Here is a 4341-nt window from a genome sequence, read left to right as displayed (position 1 = left end):
CTATCCATGAGGGTCCCTGTGCAGGATCTGGCCCTGGGCAGGTACCTCCTGGGACGGTTGGCAGCTTGACCTAATGCTGCGTCTCCAGGCATCCTGGATCCACAGGGCATCGTGGAGGACATGCTGTTATCTTGCTGGTAAAACTTTTTTCCCCCCAGTTCCCTGTCTACCGCCCCGGAGCTCAGCTGAGCCGCCCCTGGCAGGAACAAGAGCTCGACTCTAACCTGGTGCTGTACTCTGGGAACATTCCTTGAAGTGATGAGCTTCCAAATCTCTATAAAACACAAATCCAGATTTTTACAGGTTTATTGCCTGGGATAAATAGGGATCAGCAGTTCATCTCTGGAAGAATATTTCCAGCACATGATTCGAGGGCATGGCAAAAGAAACAATGTGATATACTCAGGGTTAGACTCAATAATGAAATTGGGTGTCGTGTCCATCAAAATCCATGTTTGGATGTTTAGGTCCAAATTTGTTGTCCATAACATCCTGCTCCGTGCCTGCATAGCTTGGAAGATGCCTAACTCCTCGGCTGGTTTTTTTTCTGCAACATTGATCTTTCCTGGACTCTGTCAGTTCAGCTCCAAAAACTTCCCAGTAGGAGCATCTCACAGCATCGTAGGTGTGTTCAGGTCCTGTATTAGAGGCTGGTGGTTAAGGTTCCCATTAAGATGCTTCCACCACCTGGTCAGGGAGGCAGAGAGGCTTTGCCACCCCCTTGGATGAAATGGTGAAAAGGCTTAAATAATCCCGGGGCGAGCACCCAGCCTCGAGGCAGCCGACTGGATGGAGGGCTGCTCCTGATGCTCCAGGAGTGTTTTGGGATTTAAGAGGTGCCTGTTCAGCAGCAAAGCACCTACTTCTCTGCATTCCATGGGCAAAACCAAGGCCGTTCACCCAGGACCTACATCCTCCCTTGAATCTGGCCCCCAGGAAATCATCTTAAAGTGAATAAAGCATCTGGTTGATAATTGGGATTTGCTCCAGTTGCTCTGTGCATTGGCCTAGAAAGATCTCAGATGGGACCATCCTTGGTCTCCACACATCTGCTTTCTGTTTTCCCCATGGCCAATTTCTAGAAAGCAGCTTCCAAACTCCAGCCAAGGCCATCGTAGGAGTTGGAGCACCTCAATGCCTCATTCCCATATTAGATACCATTGTTTTTCGCCCAGAGAAAGCACCTTGGGCATCTAAGTGGTGCCAGGCAGTTTAAATAAACAGGGGAGCCCTCACACATAGTCTGGGGATTTCTGGTGCACTAGGATCTTCACCCCTTACTCACTGTTCAACAGCATTTCTGTCTGGGATCTAAAAAGAACAACATAAAAATTATAATAATAAAAGAAAACCGCTGAGAAGCAAGCTGGTCCCAAAAACAGGTTTAGATTTTAGATTAAACTAAATAAAATATGGTCCAGGATGGTGAAATGAGGACATCTCTCCTCTTGACAGAGCACAAACACCAGGCTGCACGGTCAGAGAGGGTGGCGGGTGGCTCAGCATCACTTGAGGTTTTTGGAACAGGTTGGGCAAATACGCTGGGAACAGTCTTAGCCAGCACTGATCCTGCCCTGGGGCTGAGGGATGGTCCAGATGGCTTCTCAAGACCTTCCCAAGTTCTGGTTTCCACAGGAGAGGCACTCGGAGCAGCGATGTTTGCCAGCACCTTTCCCAGCCGTGTCCTGTAGGAAGCTGTCTCCGAAGCAAACAAAAGCATAATTTAATGACCATTAATATTTTAGGGTGGTTGTTTAGTTAAAACTGACCCAGCCAAGAGCCCTTTTACCTTTCTCCCAGGTTTAAAACCCACATTTGACCGAGATGCTGCGACTGCAGCTCTCAGCTTCATCCTTAACTCCAGAAAAACCCTTTTTGGCCAAGATGGAGATTTAACTTCCCCATCTTGCACCGAATCAATAGGTGTGCAGAACGGGGCTTTGTATCAAGGAGCACAGGAGCTGAGCTAAGCTACTTGGCATTTCTGCACGTATCTAAGGGAAGCAGAGACATCTTTACCTATACAGGGAGGAACGGAGCTTCATCTCGGTGACTGCCCAGCCAGGAAACCAGTATTGAACTGACCTCCCTTTCCAGTTAGTGGTATGGTACGATAACGGGTGGTAGCAATCTGTGAGACAGGGGTGTCGGTGCTTTTCTTGAGCTGGAGCCATGCAGTCGTTTCAGCCCGAGAATCAGTCATGGGGATCTCCTTCACTACCAGGGTTGTATTCTACAAGCAAGTAATAATGCAAACAGCTTGTTTAAAATATTTATAATCTTTTGAATGGCTTGCGTGGCACAAACCCAAGAAAGACAAGAGTGCTTGTAATTGCTAGTGGCGAGTATGTCGTGGGCCGTGCTTATATGATCGATCTGGCTCGCATAATCCTATTTTGTCCTTTTATAAGACGTTTGAGTGCTCAGGCAGACTTTTATCCTCACCCCCTGGGTTACACGTTGCTTGAAGGTGCTGCTTTCCCAGGCAGCATCAGGCCCCTTATCCCACCGCTCAGCCGTTTTCTTGCTGAGCTGCTGCTGTGACACCTAAGCCAGTCTCTCAAGGTTGCACTTCAGTGACCAGCCACTGACCATCAGCGCGTTGTTTATAGCCCCGAGGCTTCTGTTTTCAGCCCGTGCCCACGTTTTCAAGGCCTTTTTGCTAATCCTCCCACGCTCCAGCAGCCACAGAGACCTGGTACCCAGCTCCCTTTCACACAGCGAGCTCTCCCCACGTGTTGATCGCCAGCCTGACGCTTCAGCCTTGCAAATTTAGCAGAAGGGAAAGTTGCAGAGAGGCTTGTGGCCTCTCGCTAGCAATGGCAATGCCATTTCTGCTGGGAGAGCGGGCAGCACAACCAGGTCATCAAGGCTTAAGATGCAGCAGGGACTGGGAATGATGAGCTTTTGGAGACTTTCCAGCCAAACCCCATGTGCGCTGCAACCTGACCTAGACAGATTACTTTTTGCTAACCTCTGGTATTAGAGCTGGCATCTTCATATCACAAAGATTAGGTGCTCTATAAAGGTGTTGAGACAAGATTGGATTAGAGAGATACAGGTCAAACACTTAGGAGCAGGTACTCTCAGTCCCTTGCACAGCTCCGGATCCTTGGTCTCCCATTTTGCACACAGGCAACAGCTTTTGGGTTTTGGAGAGAAAGGTCCCAGTAGGGAACAGGACAGCATTTCCCAGGAGTGATCTACATGTAGTAATTATCACAGCAGCACCACCCACTGTCAGATGTCACATACCTTGGTGGCTTTTCTGCAGCTGCCTGCTCAAGCAGGTTTTTAAACGTGATTTTGCTCTTCCCATGCAGGAAACTCAGTCTCCCCTCTCCACTGATTTCCATGGCTTTGAACTGCTACCACACACCCACCTGGCACTGAAAAGAAAACATCACATTTGGAGAAACATCTCCATCCTTCTTCTGATGCATCCAGAGTGACAAATAATCAATTCTATTTCACACAGTCCGGGCTTGGTGAGGCAAATCCTTGCCGTGCAGTTAAGCCCCCCCCCCCCCTTTTTTTTCCCTTAAATCAGAAAAAAAAAATTATGTATTGATTTTATGATAACCACATCATTATTTTTTAATATAAAAACTGATAGCAGCCTCAAGATCCCAGGCTTTTATGTTCCCCAAGCTTTGCCTGCAGAAACGCTGCAGGAAAAACAAAGACCGTTAGGCTTTGCCCATGAATAAAGCAACCTGCTGGATAGAAATAAAACTAAGAAAAACACTTTGAAATTATCAGGTAGAAAGCATCCATCCAGGGGAAGACGAGTCATTGGGAATTGCTCCAGGCCATATCCTCTCCCATTGACAACTCTGCATCACTACAATTGCAGAATCCCAACATTTTCCTGAAATGACGCACAAGCCACTGGTTTTCTCTTCCCATTCTCACAAGAGGAGTGGGTGCTGGAGGAGCTTTGTGTGTTTTGCTAGAGTATCATTTGAGTTTTCGTTCACAGTTGCTATACGAGTTTTACAAGTTCGAAGCAGCAAAGTCCAAAAAAGTTACCTAGCTTTCTGCCCACGGCAAAAGGTGGAGAAATCTGTGATGAGTTGAAGACCTTTGTCTTGGCAGGACCACATGGATTCCTGAGCTGTTGACTTGCTGCAAGCTCTCCAGTGGAAGCTAGAGATCACACCTTAGAGACTGGGAGAGGAAAAACAACTCAAGGGCTATGAAGTGGTGAGATGCTTAAAAACTGCTTTGGAAAAAAACACATTCTTTCTACAGGAGGAATAAGAAGCAGGAGAGAAGCAAGGAAAGGGTTAGTCATCTTCTTGGGAAAGATCCTGTTTTCCATATAGGTGAGGTTGTCGA

General features: G+C 47.5%; 1 long non-coding RNA gene across 1 annotated transcript; it reads right to left on the bottom strand.

The window, feature by feature from the left end:
* Positions 1–913: 913 nt before the first annotated feature.
* Positions 914–4100, bottom strand: LOC138688930 (uncharacterized). The gene is made up of 3 exons (XR_011327707.1): positions 3256–4100; positions 2020–2233; positions 914–1311 (listed from the first exon to the last, which is right to left on the bottom strand). It is a non-coding gene; the product is annotated as an uncharacterized lncRNA (long non-coding RNA).
* Between the last annotated feature and the right edge of the window lie 241 nt (positions 4101–4341).

Source organism: Haliaeetus albicilla, chromosome 14, assembly GCF_947461875.1.
Source record: "Haliaeetus albicilla chromosome 14, bHalAlb1.1, whole genome shotgun sequence".
NCBI classification, from domain to species: Eukaryota; Metazoa; Chordata; class Aves; order Accipitriformes; family Accipitridae; genus Haliaeetus; species Haliaeetus albicilla.
Note: the sequence above shows the minus strand (reverse complement) of the source record. Positions and strands in the feature narration are given on the sequence as shown.